Source organism: Dermochelys coriacea, chromosome 3, assembly GCF_009764565.3.
Source record: "Dermochelys coriacea isolate rDerCor1 chromosome 3, rDerCor1.pri.v4, whole genome shotgun sequence".
NCBI lineage: Eukaryota > Metazoa > Chordata > Testudines > Dermochelyidae > Dermochelys > Dermochelys coriacea.
The window spans coordinates 25,365,915-25,391,693 of record NC_050070.1 but is presented as its reverse complement, the minus strand read 5'-3'; positions in this window follow the sequence as shown (position 1 = coordinate 25,391,693).

The window sequence follows — 25,779 nt, the reverse complement described above, 5'->3', positions numbered from 1 at the left end:
GATTCATCAAGGTGTACAGTGAATCTCCTGGGAAAGCAGCAGAAATGGATGAAATAGTCCAGAATTACTGAAGAACCTTGGTCTGAAGGCAAGAAGTGGCTGGCAGACTTCTTCAGGGAAGGCTTGAAGAACTTCAGCAACATCCATTCTTCTGGCATAATACCAAAAGACAGGAAGGTAGCCAAGATCTTAGCCATTTTTCAAACTGAAAAGAAGCCACTGACCCAAAAAGCCACCTCCCTCCTTAGCAGTTGCTATAAACCATTGGAGCAGCTCCTACTTCAAAAGGTTATAGCCGATAGTGGAGCAACTGGTCCCCAAAGAGCAGACCTGATTTAGAACCACTCACAACTGCTATGACCAGGTGCTGGCCTTCTCTTAACCAGCTACCCAGAATCTGGCTACCAGCAAAAATTAAAAACAGTGGCAGCATTCATTGACCTTTTTTCTGCATATGTTGTTGCGATTTTGGAGTTTTTTCAACAAAATCCCCAAAATCGCAACAGCATATGCAGATAAAAGTTTAATGGATGCTACCAGAACAGTCAGTATTGCCAGAACAGTGCATCGTTCTTTTCTGTTCAGCAAGAAGTGAATGCTTTTCTAAAGTCCCTTGCGATGCTCAATTTTGGGCAGCCAATATTAGTAGGCCTACAAAATGGTGGAATCCAGTGTATCAAGCCTTCTATGATCATTGCATAGCAGAACCAGTCAGAAAACTGTAGATTCCAGTGTGGTTTTGGGAGGGATTGAATGAATGGAACTTGTAGGCCTATGCCAATCATGACTGGGCTGTTGGGAAAGTCATCAAGAACTGACGTTATGGATGATATTGGGTGGACACTGATGTTGTGTGACACAAAATAAAGGTCAGGAGTGTACCACTTCCTCCACTGGGCAAACCTGAATATGCCGCAGTCTTTGGCATCACAGAGGAGGTGATGGTCTTCAGTGAAAGCCCAGGATGTCAGCTGTTCTCCCGCACAGTCATTCTTGTTATAGGTCCACAGGCTATGGTGGCTATTGAAATTGCCAACATGAATGATAGAATGACTTGGTGGTGGTAACGATGGACATGGATATTTTATTGATGGTGGCTTGTATGTATTTATGTCAGATTGCTGATGTTGATGGTGACTGAGTAGGGGTTCATAATTTGGATGACCTGGATAGAATCATTAAGGTCATGTTTTTCGTACATTGCATGTCCGTATTTATGGTGATAACTTGCAGATCCGAGGACATAGTCATTGATCTTCAGTCAATGGCCTTCACATTACAGATGTGTTTCTTGTGGCGCCAAAACATAAATGTTTTAAGTCTGCAGAATCGTTGCAATGTAATCACACTTTGTGTTGGATAAGCCCTCAATGATGAGCTGCAAATCAAGGACAAGTTTTTGTTGTCCATTAGGAAGCAAGAGCATGTAAGAGATTATCTAGTAGGTGAGATTTTAAACAAAACTTTTAGAAACATTTCAGCTGATATCTGAGCTAATTCTGGAGCAGGGCTTTTGGAGCAAGGGAGTCAGGGAGAGATGGCAAGGGTGAGGGATTCCTACTGCTGGGGTCTGTGTCCAGAGACAATATTAATGAACAGGCTTAGACTATTGAACTCAAGGTTTGCAATACTGTTGATAAACATGCAAATGATTCAGGGACAGTGGAAAATGTGACTTGTATTTTCTTTTAAATTAAATTAATTTTAGTCCTAAAATGGAGCAGCTCATGGAGGAGCTCAGTAGGGTTTTGATTCAGCAAACTATTTGAAACTTAATTATTATTCAGGTGCTTTAAGTTAGGCATGGACTTAAGTATTTTGTTGAATCAGGGCCCAGCTGAGACTGGGTGAGAAATTGCAAGAGCTAGTATGGAATTTTCTGTCAGAAAGATTCTCTGATGGAAAATGCTCTTGTTGAAAAAAAAATCCTGCAGGCAAACTATCGTTTCTGCCAGCAGGGAGAAAATGAAATTGACAAGATCCTTCCAGGTGGACTGCCAGAGGATCACAACATGCAGTGGAAGTGGTGGGAGGCACAGAGCCATGATCTCCCTGCAGGCAGTAGGTGAAATTGATGGCAGCCTTTTAGGTGGGCCGCCAGCAAACTGAAAAATTCTGTCTCCCAGAATGGAATCTTCCAGAATTTCTGTCCCACCAAAAATTTCAAGGTTTGTATTTTTCATCCATAATCAGGACAATTTTTTTTTCTCACAAAAAACCCTCAGCTTTTTGCAGGAGGGAAATTCCATTGTTTTTAGTCCATTCTAGAAGTTGCATCCAGGACTCCTCCTGCTATGGTGCAACTTATGCCCCACCCATTGCTTAGGTCTGTGTCTTAAAGCACAATCTAACCCTAATATATCTGGTATAATTGTGATGTTTAGGGGAGTGGAGGACAGGGTTTGAGATACCTTCCTCCTTTGAAACAGGGAGAAGGGATAGCTCAGTGGTTTGAGCATTTGCCTACTAAATGCAGGGTTGTGAGTTCAATTTTTGAGGGGGCCATTTAGGAATCTGGGGCAGAAATTGGGGATTGGTCCTGCTTTGAGCAGGGGGTTGGACTAGATGACCTCCTGAGGTCCCTTCCAACCCTGATATTCTATGATGAAGACAACAGAAACTGGATGCATTCTGCAGCTACAGAGGCACTGAGAATATTGAAGGCTCCAGCCCAATGAAGGTTTTGGTAGATTTCTAGCCTAGCTGAGCACTTCCGGCTTTATAGTCAGTTTTGTAATATCTTAACATTTTATTTACATAGGGGCTGTCCATAAATTACATAACACATTTGTTGGTGATTTTTCAAGACCCACCCACCCTTTGTAACAGTGAAACAAACACACAGAATTACGGACCCATTCACTCCCTAAGGTGTTATGTAATGTATGGACACGCTCATTGGTAAAGTATATATCTTTTTCACCCCACCATAACTCCCAAATGGCTGAGATGATTAGGCTGATTATTATTTTTGTGTTTTTAAGTCACTTCCCAGTTAAGATCAAGTGTGTTACATTTCAGCCAGAAAGGAGAACATTTCAGAAAGTTCTGAGTTATGAAAACAGTGATTAGAACAAGAGTCCTTGAAGTAACATTAACTATAGTTATCAGCATGACTGTGCATGGATTTTAGAGTAAAATAATCAGAAGGACGCCAACTGTAAGTTCATTCATCTTCTTGTCTTCCAGTATATGCACTTCTGTGGAAATATTGCAAATTAAACTACTTAAAAAAAGGCAGTGTGGCCTAGTGGGACTTGAGAGACCTGGGTTCAATTCCTGGCTCTGCCACCGAATTGCTGCGTGACATTGGACATGTCACTTCCCCTCCCTGTGCCTGTTTCCCACTCTGTAAAATGGGGATAATGATACTGACCTCCTTTATAAAGAGCTTTGAGATCTATGAATGCAAAGTGCTATATAAAAGCTAAGTATTATAGTACTAATGAATTCAAGTCCTTCATAATATGAAGGAAAAACTTCCTTCTTCTTCATTAGATTTGTTTTTTTCTTTGAAACAATCTAAACAGACCGAAAGGTAGGACATTTTCAAAAGTACTTAAGTGATTTAGGAGCCTACACTAGATTTTCAAAATTGACCTAGGCCCCTAGAAACCTAAGTGTCTCTGAAAGTCAGTAGGACTTAGGTTCCTAAAACCCAATTTCTCAAAGATATTTAGGGAGGTAGGCACTTGAATGCCTTTGAGTATCTTTGAGATGCAGGTAAATGCCTTTGAGGATCTGGGCCTGAAATCACGTCAGAAACTTTTACGTGTTTGTATTTGTAACTTTTATAAGGGATTCTAAAAAGGATCTTTGGTAGTCCATTGAGTTGTTTTAAACATGGCTTGAATGAATGGATTTTGTTGCTGTTGTTGTTGTTCAACAGGTGTGACATCTATAAACTGTTTGGAGAACAGCTGGTAAAACACATGGGCCAAGTGCAGCTATTGCTCTTGGTTTCCTCTAAGGAAAATGACCAATCAGCATTGCTTGTACTTGCTCATTTAGTCCAGGAATGTGCCAGTAAGCTCAGTGAGGTCCGGAGTGAGCTGAGCACACAGCTACACATCATCCTGTGCTAAAGGGCTTCCTGCCAAATTGCAGAGGAGACAGACAGCCTTTTGTGTTAGTAAGCAAAACCAGGCAAGGTACTTTCTCACTCACTATAGCAACTGTCACTGGGAGAGTGATGACAGTGGGAACTAAACCACCATAAGTGAAACTGTACCAGCTTCTCTGGAAGGAAACCAACATTCCTAACATACCTACAGGGCCCCAGGCTTGGAAGGAAGGAGTGATCTTGTTTAGTTCCCCCTACCCCCTTTGGTTAGAGTACCAGTAGCACTATCAACCTCAATCATCTTCTTGTCCACGTGTCATTTTGGAAAATGCAACATGAAATTTCCATTCCCCACAGACAAACCCACACCAGCTTTAAAGTTTTCTGGAAAATGGTCAAAAGGCAAGTTATTTCAAGCTTATCTGAGGTCAGGCCTCTCCCAAAGGTACTAATGAGATGGCTGCTTACTAGCACTTTCAGAAACAACCACTCTGTTTGCTTGTAAGATCATAGTACCTGCTGAGGAATGTGGAAGGAACCAAATGAAAGTTAAGTGGGATGGGGAAGCCCCAAAGGCAGCAAAAGCAAGGAGTGGAGAGGGGTTGGTTCTTCTATGGCAGTTCTATACGATCAGGTCTTTGTGGTTTGTGTGCCACTTCCGGAAGGGCTGTAGTTAGGAACAAGCGTCCTTTCCAGTTTATTTAAACCTATAAAGAGGCCTGTCCCAGGCTTTAAGGACCAGATTTTTAAAGGCATTTAAGCACCTAAAGATGCAGGTAAGTGCCTATGTTTCTTGGCAGTTATATAAAATATAAAACAATTATAAAAAATAGGAAACCATTCAGCATCCCAGTCAACACCATTGGAGAGATAGTTGGACATGTGTCAAGCCTTCAAACCAGTTTTCATGACATACACTCTGGTCCTGATTCTCACTTACTCTAGGGCCCCTTTCACCATTCTGGCAGAGTTAAGGAACTTTAAAACGGGCATCAGCTACCGTTAAATGGAATCTCAGGTGCCTTTAGTCTGTCAGAACAATGTAAAAGGATCTTAGCAGAACTGAAATTCAATCCAATATAAGCCTGATGGTGGAGGCTCCGAGAGATAGAGCTCTGTATCCCCCTCTGTTGGTGTCAAGGGAAAAAGATAGAGTGAGACATGCTGCATCTATATTTTGCTACACATTTTACCATGAAATTGATCATTCTGGTTAAAATTTATTGAAGTTTTGAGTGTAGGGACAATGAAAGATAGTTATCCATATTGTGTAAAAAAGAACCATGTTAAATATGCCCTGGGTGATGTGTCACCCTAACCAAGACCCTAGTTTTGCACACAGTTGCATAGTGGAGAGTGGACAAAGGCAGGAGACTAGTGGAGGAAAAGGCTTTCTTACTTTATGGCAGGAGCTCTGACTCCAAGAGGAGAGGACTTTGACCAGGGTCCTGGTATCTCTCGGTTCACAACTACAAGAGCCAGCAGCTTGAAGAAGGCAAAGTGTACTAGGGTGACCAGATGTCCTGATTTTATAGGGAGAGTCCTGATTTTGGAGTCTTTTTTTTATATAGGCTCATATTACACCCCACCCCCATCCCGAGTTTTCACATTTGCTGTCTGGTCACCCTAAAGTGGACCAGGAGCAAAGTAGAGCTTCTCTTTTGAGAGGTCCCAACCAGACCTGCAAACCAGATCCCCTTGACTAGCTACAACAGAGGCGGCAGTGTAGAACTGAGTACTCAACACCTCTGGAGACTGAGAGGAGGGAAGTTAAATAGATTCCTTGCAAGTGAGTTTTCTTAATGTTGAGCTCCTCATATTCTCTTAGAATCATAGACTATCAGGGTTGGAAGAGACCTCAGGAGGTCATCTAGTCCAACCCCCTGCTCAAAGCAGGGCCAATCCCTAAATGGCCCCCTCAAGGATTGAACTCACAACCTTGGATTTAGCAGGCCAATGCTCAAACCACTGAGCTATTGCTCCCAGGGTTGTGACTTCAATCTTTGAGGGGGCCATTTAGGGATTGGTCCTGCTTTGAGCAGAGGGTTGGACTAGATGACCTCCTGAGGTCTCTTCCAACCCTGATATTGTCTAACTTCCTTTTCCCTTCAGTCAAGTTTGTTGTTCCAACATGTCAAGAGTAATTGTGAATACAGATGTGTGAATAATGTGTTTTTCAGTCACTGGCAATTCCAAAAATTAAATAAATAAAAATTAATAATTATCTTGTGTCAACCCAAAAATGAACTTTTCTTAAAAAATTTCAGCCACTCAAAACCAAATAATTTTGGATAGAATGAAACATCTTGTTTGACTCAAAACAAACCTTTTTTTTATTCTTAGATTTTTTTCCTTATTTTCTGTTCATAAAATGTAAAGATAAAAATAATTTCAAATAAAAAAAATGGAAACAAAACATTTCAGCTTTCTTGGATTTTTGTTTTGTTTTGTTTTACACCCAAAGCAATTCATCAAAATCAACACAAACTCACCAAAAAATTTTTGTCAACCCGAATCATGTTTTTCACTGAAAAATTTTGCCTAGCTGAACTTGTGAGTGGGGAAGAACTGCCCAGTAATGGTGACCAAAGCAAAGCCTTGTTTTATTAAGTTTCCCAGAGCAGCAATACCAGTGGTACTCTGCATGGGGGCTCAAACCATTGTTCTTAAAGTGGACCTCAAGAAACTGTGAACCTCACCCTTGTTGCTGCCCATATTACCTGGCAGAAAGGTTACAGTCCTTTGATATTTTAAAGTACAATGTTGGAGTTTAAAATGTTCTGTGACTTGAACATCTGTTTCCTGTATTTACATGAATTTGTGCCCTTTTCACAATGACTCTTTCTTAAAATATCCTTGACAAAATCTTCAGACTCCAACTGACAATCTGTAAAAGTCAGTTTAAAGCCTTAGATAATACAAAACAATATATTTATTTGGGATCCAAACAATAGCCAGAGCAAGGGTTAAGTAGCACGTCAGCTACAAAACCACAGAGGTTAGTTTCCTCTTACTCTGATCTCTCACCTACCATATATACTGACCTTCACTGAACATAATTGTCCTTGACTGCTTAGCAGTATTACATACTCTCTAAATTCCCTATACAATGAGTTCCAGTTTTGTGTTACTTAAATCACTATAGTATCAAACAATTGAATTTAGAAACCTGAGATCTTCCTGCTGAGGGCAACTTCTCCCACTGGAAGGGGCCCTGCTACACATCCTTTTTAATGCCCGTCAGGGCTGGCACCAGTGAAGCATACTTTTTGAACTACCCGTTGCTGAGTTTTAATTGGGTTAGAGCAATTCTGAAAACAATTTGATCTGGGTGGCAAAGAAGATAGACAGACACTCACATGAACACAGTTCTTAATTATCATATTTGCAATCGCTGTTGAATTGGTGATAATTACGTCTGCATGTTCTCGGTCTTCCTAATTAACAATCTGGTATTAACATGTTTTTTTACAGCTCACGTTTAAATCCAAGTTATGGCAGATAAAGTTTGGGCAGCATTATCAATGCATGACTAAAGCATTGGGTTGGAAGATCTGGATTCTGTTCCTGGCTTAGTTGGCTTTTTCTGTAACTTTGGGTAAATCACTCAACTTTTCTGTGCCTCAGTTTCTCCCTTTATAAAATGGGGACACTACACTTATAAAGTGCTTTGAAATCTTTAGATGAACTGAAACTTCCTTTACATTGCAAAGTATTGTGAGAGATTGTCTCTCTTCCCACGAATTAATGCCACAAGTGCAGTTAGCAGGAGAACCTGAACTGGATCCCTGAATTAAAAAACAGAAGTGGCAGAAGGCAGGGCTTTCTCAATCAGGGCTTCAAGATTCTGAAGCTTGCTCTGGCCTTTGTCTGAAATGGCTTGATTTTGGTGACTGTCAGTGCATAATGAAAAATACATCAGTTTGAGAGAGTGATGATGATGATTGGGATAGGTGGTTGGCTGGCTGAGTTCCTATGGAACCAATGACTTTAATGCTACTGAGGTGTAATTTCATTAGATTTATTGTCTAACTAATTATATTAAGGTGTTTAGAACCTTGAATGGGCATTTTTATTTTAAATCTAAGTAAATAAATTATTACTATTAAAGATATCTGATATTTTTTGCATGAAAAATTTTCTTCTTAGAAAATGTGGTATAATTGCCATCCAAAATTTTCATGGAGAAAATGGTGAGTTTAGGGAAACTGTTTGATTTTTTTTTTCTACTTAGGAGAATCTAAACAAAAAAATTCCATTTTATAATGACATTTCAAAACCAAAAGGTGTCATTTCAGCATGCTGAGTCATTTCATTTTCAGCAAAAATGCTGACCTTGTTTTGTTTTGACATTTCTGAATGAAAACTCTTTGGAATTTTTTATCAATGTTTTTTGATATTCCGGCTTTCTGTTCTGATTCCAAATGGAAATGGACTTAAGAAATGTCAAATTTTTTCCTCGGTAAAAATTCCATTTTCTAAACAGTTTAAATTTTTTTTATTATATTAAATGTAATATAAAATGTAATTAAAGAAATTAAATAAAAAGTAGCATGAATAGAAACACATGCAGGTAAAAGCAGTGGCATTTCATAAGTTATCAGGCTAGACGAGTCCATTGTGATCACCTAGTGTGACTTACTTCACTCTAATGGGCAAGATAGCAGTTCGACCAGTGGCCTTCCCCAGGCTGAGCGGCAGATTTTCCCTTTTGCAGTGCTGCTGCTGTGTTCCATATTGTAGACCAGGACAGAAGAACAAAGGAGTGGTGAATTGGTGTCCTCTGTCAGGCACAGGCATCCCTCTGCATGACAACCAGAAGGGCCCAGATCCTCAAAGGTATTTAGGAGCCTAATTCCCTTAGACTCTTAAATACCTTTGAGGATCTAAGCTGAGAACTGTTCCCCAGTTGGCCTGACCCATGTTAGCTGCTATGCCTGAGAGAGGAACAAGCCACTAATGTCAAAGAACCCTGCTATATCAAGATACATTTATTTAAAAATCATTTTTTTCTAATGCTGATTTGACATGCTGTTCCATGTATGTTTGTTCAGTAAGTTGGACCACATTCTGATCTCAGTTGGACCAGTGAATGGAGCTCTGAAAGTGAATGGATCTGCAGCAGCATAACTAAGATCAGAATCTGGACCAAAATGTGTTAATTACTCTGAATAATCCTTAGTGAGTTGCTAAGGAAATAGTATGTTGAGCCCTGTTCCTTAAGCATTCTGTGTCTCTGGTATGCATCATTCATCACATAGAGTGAATGGTTTACAGGTCAGACCAACTGATATCATAAAGCCAACCTGTGGTAAAGAACATTCAACAGTTTGTCTATTGCCCCGTGTACCTGAACATTATTATATAATTAAAATGCAGAAAATGAGAGGGAGAGCGAAATTTTACTTTACAGACTTGATCCCACTCCCAGTTAAGTCAATGGAAAAGCTTTCACTGACTTAATGGGACTTAGATCATGTCCTAAATTAACTCTTGTTAGGATATAGATATTCAAGCCTGTCTGTAAAGTTTGTCTTTTTGGTGCGTGTGCATGAAAACTCTATGGGCATGGGGGAGGCAGTTATACCTTGTGTAAAATTAATATGGTTAATATAATGTTATGGAGGTCAAACTATGGAAGGAATGTGCATTTTCCCAGGATGTGTGCAATGTATATTGGAGAAGGGGTTAAAAAAATGCAAACAAAACATGGTACTTAATTAAAATCCTATTAGGGCTCCAAAAGGAGCCACAATAGGTTGGGCTTTCTTTTTCAGATGTGTGTGTTTTGGAGCAGGAGATGAAAGTGGAAAGTAATCAGAACTCTAGTGGAAGTGGAATGTGTCCATTTTAAGACAGTCTCTGGGCTGTTAATAGCTTTGGATCTAAAAGCAAGCTAGAAAGCCTCTGTGTAAATGCAAATTACCTAGCTGATGGGCACAAAGGAGCTGCAAATAATGAATACATCTGGTCAGCAAACAAGCTACTAGAAGATTCAGATTATGGCCTGCCAGGAAAAAAAGGTGAAAAAAACAAGTCAAGCTTGAAAATAAGGGGAACAGGTTAACCCTAAAGTGTGTGTGTGTGTGTGTGTGTGTGTGTGTGTGTACAGTGCTAAAATCTGAAGCTGTGTCTCAGCTATTACCTGAGAATAAACTTAATACTTGGTACAGCAGAGAAACTATTGCAAACCTGGTCAGTTGTACAAGAGGGGAAACTGAGGTACACCACCTCATGAATTTCATAAATGTCCAGTGAGTGGGGTAATTCACTAGCCTGATTATAGAACAAAATAAGGACAGCCTGGAGCTAATTCTTCTGTTTTTCCTGCAATTAGCAAGGAAATTTGTAAAAGAAAGTGGTATTATTATTATTAAGCAATAATCTGTCCCCACTAGGGGGTGGTGGAAATTGTTTATTTTGTTTTTCAGACTCTCTACAAGCAAGCTGGCACCAGCAGAAGAATAACCCAGAATACCATGGATCTATGTTTTGTGTTTGTGGTGTTTGTCTTGTTGCTAGCATTGTTGTGTTTCAATCAACAGAAAACCTCATGACATGGGGGATGGCTTCAAAAGGCTGACGTTGTGGGGGGAGATGTGTATGGGAATGCAAAATGCTCAACTAGGAGGCCAGCACCTGTGTAATAGCTACCATGGTACCTGGAAATGGAATGGCAACTAAGGTGGTCCCCACAAGCCCTATGGAAATAATGAGGTGGGGAGAAGCTCACTGGGAATCAATGGAGGGATGTGTAAAATAGTGTAAATCAAGAGAAGATGTTTGGATGTGCCCCTCTCCTATGGCTATGGAGGAGCAGGATCAATGGCCTATGCAAGGGGTGGACAATTTGGTGTACCTGTGTATAAGGTGGAAAAAGCAGAGGAGAGATTTATATACACACTCTAATAAATTTGTTAGTCTCTAAGGTGCCACGGGTACTCCTTTTCTTTTTGCGAATACAGACTAACACGGCTGCTACTCTGAAACCTGTGTATAAGGTGTTTTGCTGGGAATGTACATATTACTGGGGGCACAATTACACCAGCCCATAACCAAACTACACCCATCTACATGCTGCTATCCGGACTTTGGTGCACAAATGGATCTGTGAATCTTATTGCTGTGAATAATCAAACCAGGGCATACTGCCTGATTCCATACCAAGTGGTTAAGCTGGTTTGGACAATATCCCATTTCTCTGTGAACATTCAATGGACTTATGACATGGACAAAAGCATGCAAAACCTGCAGGGGCAGCTTGTTACAACTGCCAGCAACTGGACACATAAGATTGTGACCCTGTCGAAGGAGGAGAGGCAGTGTTTTGGTGGTGGTTCGGATGCTGGACCATACTGCAGTGGTCAGGACTCGGTGTTGCTGTGGATTTTGTATTGTTAACTGTACTTGTGTTATGTTGCATATGGAGATAACCTATAAGTAATGTAGTAAGCCCTCCAAACCCTACAGTGTATTAGACAACCCAGACCTAACCTTCTCGGACCCACTATAATGGGAAGTCTGGAACACTAATTGGAATAGGTGTGGTATGCACCTACTAGAGAAGGTGCAGGGCACTATAGTACACAAGGGGCAGTGGGACAGATGGAGCAAGGACGCATTCCACCTTGATGTCTGGCCCTATCAGGAAATGTGTCGCCTTATGTCCTATGCTTTTCCAAGGATACCTGGGCAGGAAGATCCCAAAAGAAAAAGAAAAAAAAAGGGGTGGAGTGTTAAGATATAGATATTCAGGCCTGTCTGTAAAGGCCTATACTCTAAGAATTTAGGTGTATTCTTATCACTTAGCTAGTTCTAGAGGTATAAAAGAAAGAATCAAAATCACTGTCTGCCGGCGTAAGGGCCTTCTGTTACTGTAACAGATTGAGGCCCTGTTCTTAGGCTAAGGCCTTTGGCTAAATAGCAGAGGCAGCCATAAGCTGGGAAGCGATGGGTCACATCCTCACATTCCAAACTAGTCACACTGAAGTAAGGTTTCAGAGTAGCAGCTGTGTTAGTCTGTATCTGCGAAGGGGAGAACTTGTGGCACCTTGGAGACTGGCAGGTTTGTTTGAGCATAAGCTTTCGTGAGCTACAGCTCGCAAGGGCTTGTGCTCAAGTGGATTTGTTGGTCTCTGGGGTGCCACAGGTACTCCTTTCCTTTTTATTGAAATAAGATGCTATTGGGCTGTTAGGAATACAATCCTGTCCTGATAGTGCCTATCACCTCCAGAGAAAGGGAAGTGCCTAGAAGATGTAAAAGGAAACTTAGTCTGATAGCACCCTGTCTGGCAAGAACTCACTTATTAATAGCTGGGATGTGAAATCCTCATGTTCTATCATTGTAGTCCCCATTTCCCTATTGTTTGTCTGTATAATCTCTGTCCTGGTTCTGTGATTGTTTGTCTGCTGTATAATTAATTTTGCTGAGTGTAAACTAATTAAGGTGGTGGGATATAATTGGTTAAATAATCATGTTACAATATGTTAGGACTCGTTAGTTAAATTTCAGTAAAATGATTGGTTAAGGTATAGCTAAGCAGAACTCAAGTTTTACTATATAGTCTGCAGTCAATCAGGAAGTAAGGGGAAATGGGAACAGGGAATGGGGTTGGGAAATTGGAATCATGTTTGGCTAAGGGCAGGAATGGGAACAGGGACATAGTTGTAAGGCTCTGTGGTGTCAGAGCTGGGAAGGGAGACACTAAGGAAAGAAACTGGAATCATGGTTGCTGGAAGTTCACCCCAATAAACATAGAATTGTTTGCACTTTTGGACTTCGGCTATTGTTGCTCTCTGTTCATGTGAGAAGGACCAGGGAAGTGAGTGGGTGAAGGAATAAGCCCCTAACATCTTGGTGCCGGTGACTCGGATGCATCGCATCCGATAGGTGAGTGGCAGCCTGTAAGTCCCCCTCCCCAACAGTCCACGCAGCTGCTTAGAGGGGGTATAGTGAACTCTTGTGACGGTAGTTGTGGGTTCTGGCAAGCCAGGGTAAAGGATTTTTTTGGATAAATGGATAAGGAAGAACCAGGGCCCAGACCAGGTGCAGGGGTCAACCTGGGATGAGATTAAAAAGGAAATGGAGGAATTAGTGTTAGGGGACCCAGAGGGATGGGGGATGGCTGAGGAGCCCACCCTTCTTGGTATATGGGTAGTGGAAGAAGGTCCCTGCACATGGGGACTGAATGCCTTTCAGGGAAAGAAGGCACTTCAGTTTGCTTGTGAGAGGTTTGAAGTAAGGGCAGCATTATGGGAAGCTGCCAGTAATCTTTCAAGTTTGGAGCTGCTTCAGCAAGGGCTGCTGAAGGGTTGTACATTAGTTAGGGGTGGTTAAAGATGATTTGGCACAACGGGGTTTAAAGTCAAAAGCAGAGTTAACAGACTACCTTTAGATACTGGAGCTTGGTCCTGGGGGAGTGGAGAGAAAGGAAGGGGAAAAAAAGGTTGCAAAGTGCAAAATGGCAGGGTTTGCAGGAGCAGGTACCAACCCCTACTCTTCTCCCAGAGCCAGAATAAGAACCTGGGGATAAGGGTTCCCAACTGTTTCAACCCAGGGAGCCTACTCTTGGCTCAGAGCTAGCTATGTCCTTTTCTTCTTTTCCTTCTTCTTTTTCTTGGTTTACTTAATTTGCTGCTGGTAGCCTATTCTTTAAAATGACCTGACAGGCTTAATTGGTTTCTTTACACCTCTTTCCTCTCCTCTCCCCCTGCCTTTCCACACTTTTGTTTTTCTGAAGTTTTAATGGAGAGTACTTTAGATACTTATTTGAAATGTTTTTGGTTATTTTGGATAAAGTATGACGGAGGTCTGCTGTATTCCACTTGAATTTTTGGAGAAAAAGATCCAGGGGCATCCATGGAGACAAATGTTTTACTGGCTCTTTGAACAGTCTCAAGGTAAAGACAGCACAGGTTAAGGCAGCTGTGTGGCAATAATTGTACTTGGTAGCTAAGTTGTTACAGACAAATTGCACTACCTTAAAGAACTAAATGTAGGAGTAAGTGATTTAAAGAAGTGAGTGAAAAGTTACAAATAGCTTTTGCAAAAATTGATAATACAGGGTTTGGAGGAAAGTAAACATTTGGGAGTTGTGGAAATGGTAAAAGGTAACTGTTGTGAAGATGTTAAAAGAGTAACAGTTGTGGTGTTACAAGAAGAAAGTTTTTGTTTAATGATAAAACCCAGTTATATAAATGTAACTGTATGTGCAACTCTGTGCGGTCACATTGGATGGAAGCTTGGTAATTAAATTATCCAAGGGGGTCAGGTAGAGTGGCTACTACCACCACTATGCTTCTGTCCCCAGAAGCCTTTACAGCTGTTCTGAAGGAAAATGGGCTCTTTCCCCCACAGAAATGGTCTATAAGGGACTGCTGCAGGCAGCAGGCAGAGAAATAATCTGATCAAAATTATGTAACTATTGGATAATGTAATCAAAATCACTAAAGAATGTAAGGGGTTTCTATTGGAACTTAACTTGGCTGCCCCTGGTTGTGTCTAGTTGTATAAGATGGGAGTATAATCAGGTACAGTTGTGTTAAACAGTAATCGCAGTGCAAGGGATGTTAGGCAAAAGAGAATTTTGTATGTGTGCACAGGTAAAAGAAAGGAAAAGGGGAGGAATGATGGGAACACTGAGCCTTGGGGTGGCTCTGGGGGATCAGACTGTCACAGTAAGAGAAGGCCCTTACACCAGCAGACAGTGATTTTGATTCTTTCTTTTATACCTCTATAACTAGCTAAATGATAAGAATACACCTAAATTAGAGTATAGGCCTTTACAGATAGGCCTGAATATCTATATCCTAACAACTCTTATGGAGTCTCCCATGTATCTTGTCTTAGCTGTATCATCTGTCTTTAAGACTAGAAGCTTCATGGTCTGTCTTTTTTCATCCCTTACATTATGGCCATGCATTCAGCACTGTAACAACTAAATGTGTTGCATTTGTAACAAAACTTAAATAGCAACAGGCACAATTGTGGTGGTTGCTCTTTTAGTTTTGGTTTAGTGAATTAATAGAAGATGGCAAACAAGGTATTGGAAACACTAAACCAGCTTTTATTTTCTGGGATATGTTTAATCTGGTGGGTTTTAAGTGTGATGGATGTTTCTGGCTGCAATTGAGCATAGAAGTGATTGCACAACATTGTCCTATCCTCTCAGTGAACTCCACAGGGGGCTTTCCTATTTGTTTGTTTATTTATTTATTTATTTTAGTAGGATCAATCAAAGCATTCTATAGCTGCTACACAGAGTCAGTATATAATATAAGCACTAGGAAAATGAGAGAGAGAAAGAGGTGTTCTTACTGCTGTTTTGAAAACGTATATTTGTTCCAGGCTGCATTTTGCTTGTACTGAATCACAGGATGCCTGATACAATGGCATCAGTCAAATACCCTTAGCATAAAAATAAATCAATTGAACAAAATGTTCTAAATACTATAATATTTGGATCACAGTAGCTCCCAGAGGGCCTGGCCAAGACTGGGGCCCCATTGTGATGGGCAATATATGAAGATAGTAAGAGATGGTCTTGCCCCATAGAGCTTGGAATCTATGGCTTGTCTATGAGGAATGTTACTGCATGGCAAACCATGATTTGAATGTACAGTGCACTGAAAGTTCTATAATGCATTTTGACATTGTTGCCAGGGAAGCTCGTGTGCTGTAGAAGATTACTATGGGCAAGCCAGGATATGAATGTCCCATGTAAACAAGCCCTAACTAGAGAAGCCAGACAAAGGTTAAAAGCAGAAGCAGAGGCACAGAAAGATAATATGCTCAATGTCCCACACAGGAAGTCAGAGGCAGAACTGGATCTCCTGGTTCCCACTAGTCTATGTTGCTATATTTTGATATCAGCTTTAACTGGATGATGTATATAAATGATCCTGAAATGATCCTTATACAAATGACCTTCATAAGGCTTAGGCTGTTGTTCTGATGCTTGACCTGTGTTAAATATTAAATCATATTTAAAAAAAAATGAATTCAAATCTTGCAGCCTGCCAAAAGTCTCATTTTGGGAAAAGAAATGATGATGAGAACCAAAAATGTAGGATATATATAGATATATATATAGATATATATTGTCATCATATATAGATAGATTAGATAATTGTGTGTGTCTATATAAACATATATGTATAAATGAACATTTAGTTTCATGATTAATTAGCTTACTAAAGATGAGATGAAGATCAGATTTGTGGGGAATGGACTGTAAGTAGCATGGATATTTTCTCACTATAAAATGACACTGTGCTAAATTTTCAAAAATAGGCACCTACATTGCGCACAAAAAATATTCAGATAGGTCAGTGTTACACACATGTATACAACTGGCAGAAAACATATCTTGTGCCTTCAACCGACATTCTTGTATGTATAGATATGGTGGTGTGATATCGTTTAGGGCATAGAACAGCCAAAAACGTGGCCCAGATAGAAAGTCCTAGGGCTTGTCTACATTACCTGCAGGATCAATGGGCAGCAATCAATCCAGCAGGGGTCGATTTATCGCGTCTAGTCTTGATGCGATAAATCGACCGCCGAGTGCTCTCCTGTCAACTCCGATACTCCACCGGAGGAGAGGCACAGGTGGAATCGATGGGGGAGCATCAGCCATCAACTCACCGCAGTGAAGACACCGCGGTGAGTAGATCTAAGTACGTCGACTTCTACGTTATTCACGTAGCTGAAGTTGCGTAACTTATAGCGATCCCCTCCCGCCCCCCGATAGCATAGACCAGACCTTAGAGTCGCAAGCAGGAGCTCACATAGAGTCCAGAGGCTGCTGAGTCTTATTTGCCTCCCTGAAACCCAACCTGGACTGGAACACGTATAATGAAAAGAGAGTTGCTGGGAATGACTTCCCAGTCCACCTGCTACACACAAGGAAGGAAGTACCTCTTTGAGCTTTGTTTTGCTTAAAGACCACAGTTTGTTTCTCCTTTTCATGAAAATGGGGTCTACATACTCTGTATTGTTACCTTTCTGCAGCAGGAAGTGATTTAGAAACCATTTACTTTTTCCATTCAGACTGTCTGACTTTCCCTCTTAAAATGAGATGATCTGTGAGGGTTCTTTACTCTCCATCTGAAAAGAAAAGATGCAGGAACTAAGTTTGTGCAACACTATTAGAAACTTTGCCTCCTCTGTCCCACAATAGCCACAACACCAGAGGAAAGCAACCTCGGGAGAGAAGGCCAACAACCCAGAATACAGAGCCTCAGATTGGAACTGTAAAGCACAGGTTGGCTTGAAGGTTGACTTTCTTTCATGTTGAGAAGAGACCAAGGGGAGACAACGCCATTAAAGAGGAATGATGTTGTATAAGTAATATAGGCCCCTTTCCAAGTGAGAGGTGAAATCCATGTATGGAAAGTCTCTGGGGCACAATCTGGTCTGCTGCTGGCAATAGAATAATCTTTGGAGTGAGCACAAACATCTTTAAAAAGTGATGGGGAAGACAACGCCATTACAGAGGAATGATGCTGTATAAGTAACATAGGCCCCTTTCCAAGTGAGAGGTGAAATTCATGTATGGAAAGTCTCTGGGGCACAATCTGGTCTGCTTCTGGCAATAGAATAATCTTGGGAGTGAGCACAACGTCTTTAAAAAATGATGGGCTTAGAGGACCTTCTTTGTCAATTACATCAAGCCTAGAAAATGCTGATTCAGCTCCAGAAATAAAGTATCTGTTCTACTCTCTATGGGTCTGCATTTCATTCTCTGTAAGCCCTTTGTGCCAGTCATCTTTCCAAACCTTTCACTACTAGCAGGTCAGGGAGCAAACACTCTAGAAAAACCCTGCATGCCAAATTAGCACAGCTGTATACTTGATTCTGCTGATTCCTCTGCAGCACACTCAATGTCGACTTGGGGGAAGTTCTAGGAGGGTTGAAAAAAGCTATGTCCAGCTGACATGAGCATAACAAAGCGCATTCTGGCTTGGCAAGTGGCAGGCTAACTTTTTGGTTTCCTGATAGAGCTGCTGCCTGTAGATGACAAAAGGTCCCAGGTTAAGTATTGAATGTGCTTATAAACAGAACACAAACACAGTAAATCCCATCTCAGGAAAGGAACTCTGCTAATTCCTTAAGTCTGCTCCAGTGTCTGGCTACCAACTGAATATATAAGGCTAGTGAATGCAGAACAGAGACAGTGTATTTAAAGTCTTAATTGTTTGATTCGTTGCTTTTCTTTTTTCTTTTCTTTCTTTCTTCTGACTCTTGGTTTGATGTCTGGTTTTCACTTTCCGCTGTGGAACTGATACTGCATGTGTAGAAAACCAGATTTTGCTGTATACTAATGTCTGATGTGCTTTTGATCCCAGTGAACCAGACTTTCCACTGGTGGAGTACCTTTATAATATGTGAAGGTACACAGGCTGTATTTCAATTACCCAAACTACCTATCTCTTCTAAAATGTTTTTAGAAATCCTGATTTGCAACATTCTAGTAAGATATGATCTGACTCCCATTGAAGTCAATGAGAAGACTCTGATGAATATTGGAAGATGGATCAGGGTCTTAATGAACAACACAGCCATTGCCATTATCTCAGTTTTTCAAATATAGTGTGCATATTATTGCAACATCAAAAGTATTAGGTCTCTTTAAAAATAGAGTACGAACTTCCAGTGCCACTGCCAATATATGCTTAAGGCCCTCAATTAGCCCAGGCTAAGGAGAATTTAATTTATAAATATCTAAATGCAGTCAGCCAAACTCTCTCCTGTGTACACAAGGTTTCCATTGACTCTAATGGGAACGGTACATGTAAATCCAAGGCAAAGTTGCCTTTTTTCGTTTTTTTTTAAACGTCCTGCAAATTTCATCAGCTAACTATAGCTACAGCTCCAATGTGACCTCTATGCTGTGACATGCCACTTAGTCCAGACTACACAGAATCATTATGGTACATATTGAATCACTGGTAGACCTCAAAATAATTGTTATCGGAGAATCATCAATGAATGCAGGTGATTATTGTTGAGTCAAGAGCCCATTCCTGCAGGAACTAATGTTATTCAATATTTATTGCAATTATCTGGAAGAAAACATAAAAATTGATCGGACTTGCAGATAACCCCAAAATTATTGAACATGGGTCATTTATACAGCACAAACTGGATTTCTTGATAAACTGGATGCAATCAAACACAGCATAATATAACCAACTGAAAGGTTCATATATGAATAAGTAAAGAATGTAGGGCCTATTTACAGGATGGGGGTGTGTGTGGTACCTTTGGAAGAAGTGATTCTGAAAAGCACTTTGGGATCAAAATGAATAACCAACTGAACATGAACTCCCAGTGCAATGCTGCAGCTAAGAGGGTCAACACAATCCTTGGTCTGCAAGAATGATTCAAGGTCTGGAAAACATGCCTGACAGTGAGAGACTTAAGGAGCTCAATCTATTTAACTTCTAGATGAGTGGTTTAAGAGGTGAATTGATCTTTATCTGTAGCTACCTACGCAGGGAAATGATACCTGATACTGGAGGGTTCTTTAACCAAGCGCATAACAAGATCATAAATACTGGAATAGGTTGCCAAGGAAGGTGGTAGAATCCCCATCACTGGAGGTTTTTAAGAACAGGCTAGACAAACACCTGTCAGAGATGGTCTACATATATTTAGTCTTGCCTCAGCATGGGGGTGGATTAGATCGCCTCTCAGGGTCCCTTCCAGCCCTACATTTCTGTGATTCTATAAACTGAAAATGAGTTGCAGACTTTTAACTGTGATGGTTACTAACCACGGGGACAACTTGCCTAGGGACATGGTGTATTCTCCGTCACTTAGAGTCTTTAAATCAAGACTGGATGCCTTTCTAAAAGAGATGCAATAGCTCAAAACAGAAATTATAGCCTTCATATGGAAATTACTGAGTGAAGTTCTTTAGCCTGTGTTCTGCGGGAGGTCATACTAAATGATTATAATGGTCCCTCTGATCTCAAAATCTATTAATTAGGCTGTCTCATAGAGTTGGCCCAAACATATATTGCATAATTCTTTATGGTTTTGTATAACTTATTATGATTTACTGACTGACTGTTGTCATGCTTCTATGTATACAAGAATAATGATGATTAAAAATAAAGGACCAAATCCCTCAGTTCTCAGTCAGAGTTTCACCTGAGGAGGAAAACAGGATAGAATCATGATATTTGTTCCATACAGCTTGGGATGACTCCACTGAGATTCCCTTTCTTGCTTACCTCATTGCCATTCTTCAGGTGATCTTCCACTCAGGACAGGACTTGGTTCACTCCAGAGAAAGCCAGCCCCTCTTTAATGAGGCAGCTTGAGAGCAATTCAGACTACTTCCTCCAAATCTGCCCCAGAGGCTGCACTTATCACCTCCATTATTGTGTTCCACAGCAGTCCCCACTCCAATTGGCTGAAATTTTTTTTGTTTCTTGGCAGTTTCAAACAGTTACAATTTTACTTTTGTGTTGAACGAAAAGTTTCATTTTGACATTGACCACTTTTTAAAAAAAGTTTAAAGATAAAATTAAAGGAAAAGTTGTTTCAATCCCCCCCCCCAAAAAAATCAAACTGTTTTCTTTTGAAAATGTCAATGAAAACTTTTTCGGGGGGGGGAAGGATTGGGGTTTTCATATTAGAAACTAGTAATTAGGTAAAAAGAAAAGGAGTACTTGTGGCACCTTAGAGACTAACAAATTTATTAGAGCGTAAGCTTTCGTGAGCTACAGCTCACTTCATCGGATGCATCCGATGAAGTGAGCTGTAGCTCACGAAAGCTTACGCTCTAATAAATTTGTTAGTCTCTAAGGTGCCACAAGTACTCCTTTTCTTTTTGCGAATACAGACTAACACGGCTGCTACTCTGAAACCTAGTAATTAGGTGAAAACTACATGCACTCGTTAAATGTTTTGGTGTTCCTGAACCTGTATTTTTTTCACAGAAAAAAAATACAGATGAAAACTTTTGCTCAGCTCAGTCTCCTCCCCCCTCACCTACCCACTTGCTCAGAAAATTCAAGACACATTCAAGAGCGCATCAAAGATCCACACATATCAGCATGCAGCTCCTCCACAGATTTGTTGAGCCAGGTCAAATACTTCTTAATCGAAAACAAAATATGGATTCTTCACAATGGCATTGCACCTGCAATTCAGCACCATGTGGTTATTCAGAATGCCTATTTTTCATTTCAGTGTAAAGGGATAACCATACAGACACACTAACAAGAAAAAAGTCTGAAAAGCAACCAAAAACTACATGCGTAATAACCCAGAGATTATTGATGTTTAAATGAAAAGGTTCTCATCAGGCTGAACTATAGCTAAACCTCTATCAATTATATTTAAGTGTAATGAAAAATAAATACAGCTGAACTTTTAGGAAAGCTGCTATACCTAAAAGTCTGTCAGCACTTCCATTATAAACCTAGTTTGTTCAGGGGATTATAAGTGCTGTAAAAATGTATTCCGTCTGAAGCTTGGCAGACAAAGGTCCTAGTTTTAGGGCTTTGTTTTTAAGGGGTTAACAAAAAGGGATTGGCCACTTTTAAGCTGTACTATTGGTAGCCATTGGAATTTTCCAACATGTTTGCTGAACCCTGTGAAGGGCAGTGAGAGAGTTCCACATACCTCTAGCAAACATAGAGTAAAACATGGAGTCTAGTGTGACTCCAATGCCTTGCGTGTACTTACACCAAGGGATGAAATTGACCCAATATGGGGTATCTTGTCAGAGATCCTGAAGAAAAACATGAGGCATATAGACTTTTTTCTTGGTGCTCCTCTAATTCAAAAAAGACTGATTTTAAACATGAAATGATGCAGGTTATTATTAAGCCACGATGTGAACTAGTTGTATGCTGCTGGTGGTATTTGTACAGGGTTTTGTTTTGAACAGTCCAGTGAGTTCAAATACAGGTCAGCAGACTAATTATAGTTAGTCTTGTTGAGTGGGATTTGCAAGAGCACTCAGCACTAGCCTAGCTCAGTGCCCAGGAGGTGGATCATTGACATCAATGGGAGGAAATGTTGAGCGCTTTTGGAAATGCCACCCATAGTCTTCTGTGATATCACTTCTCTATTTTACCTCTTCTTTTGTGCCCTGTCTTTGGGATAGATTGTGATGCCACCCTGAGCCTTAGGACAGCACAACCTTAGTGGTACAGTTCCCTCCTTGCTTCCTTCTTGCTGCTGGCCTATGCCAGTTGGAAAATAACACCCACTTACCTGGCTTGTGCATTAGAGGGCAAGTTCTCACCCATTCCCAGCAACTTAATCCTCATCCGCTCTCAGAGGTAGGGGAGCGAGCTGGCATGCAGCACCCTCAAATTCTTGTGTCTGGATGTGAGAATCTGAAGCAAGGACATAAGAGGAATTCTTACAATTCAGCCCAAGCTAGAGTCTATATGCCTCATGTTTTTCTTCAGGATCTCTGACAAGATACCCCATATTGGGTCAATTTCATCCCTTGGTGTAAGTACACGCAAGGCATTGGAGTCACACTAGACTCCATGTTTTACTCTATGTTTGCTAGAGGCATGTGGTACTCTCTCACTGTGCTTCACAGGGTTCAGCAAACATCTTCATCATAGCACTACCAAGGGGAAAAAACCTAGGTGAGAGTCTAAAACTTGAGAGGAAGAGAAACGGGACCTATGTGGCATGCTCCCTTTAAGCACATTAAGTAGTTCAGGTTGTTATCTGGAGGCATGACCTCTTGGAGGGAGTCAAGGACATTTCTTTATCAACCTGAGTGAATAAACACGGGTGCAAAAGCCTTTGAAAATTAATGCAATATAACCCTACCCCACAACCTTAATTAATTTCTCTAACCTCAACCCTTCCACCCTGCACCTTTCTGCACATCTCTGTGTATGTGCACGTGTGGTGGGGTAATGAGCAGGTATGGCATGGCCACCAGTGGGGGAATAGTTATGATGCCAAATGATGTTCAGAGAGAAGACTGCAGGGGCTGCCTTCCCACTTAGAACCCCCAAGATCCACAGATTTAGGAACAGATTTCACTGTGTCTTCCCTCAACAGTCTAATTGCTCTTCTCTCTATGTATTAGAGAGTGGTGTTTATACGAAGTGCCTTGTCTGGGAGGAGCATTCCTGCCACTTGTCTACTGTGTTACTTCCTTGCACTGTAGAATATTTTTCTTTTATTTTCATAAGAAGGTCAGTTAGGGACAAAGCATCAGACTGGATTTCTCACTTGCTTGTTTGTTTGCTTGTTAAATCAGCCCCCTTAGTGCAACTTTAACATCTTTTGTGATGCACTTTATTTTAAATCTTCACACAGAATGATGATTCATAACATTCTGGGTAGGAGACCATATTTATTTCTATTTCACTTTGCTAAAGACGCAACAGCTCTAATATACTTCCTTGCTCCATTTTTAATTCTCACAAATTATATGAGGATTTTCAGGGTTAAGAGAGTGGGAAAGAATTGTACTGATTAGGTAGAACTAAGAAATACCAAGTTAGGTAAAGTCAACATGGCCGTCTTTAACGAGTTGGTTAAAATCCCTTATGAATTCTGTCTCCAGACCCTCTCAGAAAACAGGCTGTATCCTTGAACAAGTCTGTCACCTCACAAAGGGTGCTGCACATCCTTATGAAATGTCCATTGAACATAAGAACAGTCATAGAGGGTCAGACCAATGGTCAGTCTGGCCCAGAATCCTGTCTTCCAACTGTGGCCGGTGCCAGATGCTTCGGAGGGAATGAACAGAACAGGCCAATTATTGGGTGATCCATTCTGTCATACAGTCCTAGCTTCTGGTAGAGGTCTCTGGTAGAGAGTCAGAGGTTTATGGGCACTCAGTGCATGGGATTGCATCCCTAACCATCTTGACTAATTCCCATTGATGGACCTATCCTCCATGACCTTATCTAATTCTTCTTTGAACCCAGTTATACTTTTGGCCTTCATAACATCTTCTGGGAACAAGTTCCACAGGTTGACTGCATTGTGTAAAGAAATACTTCCTTTTCTTTTAAAACCTGTTGCCTATTAATATCATTGGGTGACACTGGGTTCTTGTATTATGTGAAAAGGTAAATAACACTTTTACTCCACACCATTCATAAATTTATAGACCTCTATCTTATCCCCCCTTAGTTGTCTCTTTTCTAAGATGAACAGTCCCAGTCTTTTTAGTCTCTCTTCATATGGAAGCTGTGCTGTTCCCTTAGTAATTTTTGTTGTCCTTCTCTGTACTTTTTCCAGTTCTAAGATACCTTTTTTGAGAACTATTCATGCAGTATTCAATGTGCGGAGGTACCACAGATTTATATAGTGGCATTATGATATTTGCTGCCTTATTTTCTATCTCTGTCCTAATGGTTCCTTTTCAGAGTAGCAGCTGTGTTAGTCTGTATCCGTAAAAAGAAAAGGAGTACTTGTGGCACCTTAGACTAACAAATTTATTAGAGCATAAGCTTTTGTGAGCTACAGCTCACTTCATCGGATGCATTCAGTGGAAAATATAGTGGGGAGATTTTCTATACACAGAGAATGTGAAACAATGGGTGTTGCCATACAGACTGTAACAAGAGTGGCCAGGAAAGGTGAGCTATGACCAGCAGGAGAGCGCGGGGGGGAGGGGAGGAGGAAGGACCTTTTTTATGGCTTCCGCTGCACATTGAGTAGATGTTTTCAGAGAACTTTCCACAATGATTTCTTTCTTGAGTGGTAACAGCTAATTTAGACACCATCATTGCGTATGTATAGTTGGGATGATGTTTCCAATGTGTATTACTTTGCATTTATCAACGTAAATTACATCTGCCATTTTTTTGTTGCCCAGTCACTCCCTTTTGGGAGATTCCTTTGTTACTCTTTGAAGTCTGCTTTGGACTGAACTATCTTGTCAGTAAAAGCTGTTGTGGCCTGAGGGATTCACCCCCATAAGGGGGCAAGTGATATTTACACTACCACCCTCCTTCAGAGTAACACCAGTGGGGACTTTTATAATTGGCCAGGGGTTCTCTCTATATAGGAATCTTCCAGCAACCACATCTGGGGTGAATCACCAGTCCCTCAGACTTCCTATCATGCCCCCTCTCTATCCATCCTTACCCACTCTTTAGGCTGTTTTAGCTGCCTCCATACCACCCCATGGACTTTCTGAGGCCAAAAACTGTGCACCTGGATTGACATTTGAACATACTCCCAATTGCCTATGTGGTTTTGGTAGTGATGAGTGATGAAAGGATCACTGCATCTACTTGTCTGTCTCCCTCTGTCCCACTCCTCCGAAAACATGCAGCAACTCTAGATGCTACTGAAGGTCACAAATTCTTAAAATTCTCACCACAAGCTCTAGCTCCTCAGCAATAGAAGGCCCTGCCATTAAATAATACTAATACAATCTCAACTGTAGAAAGCCACAAATGAAATGCTGCCATTGGATGTTTACCGGGTATTATTTATGGGAAAAACTGATTTTTTAAAAAAAATTACTGCCCCTAAATATGAAGTTGAGCAGACATATGGTTTAAGAAAGCAAAGCCAAACGTGACTATAGTGCTGTTCATCAGACCAGTTACTGAAAACATAAACCAAGATCATTTATTTTAATCTTTGTGATTTTGGAGGGATTGTCTCTGTGGTTTTGAGAGAGGTAGCATGGCAGCAGAACCAGCGTTTGTTGTTGTTGTTCAGTGAAGGACTGGAGAAAACCATGGCCCTATTT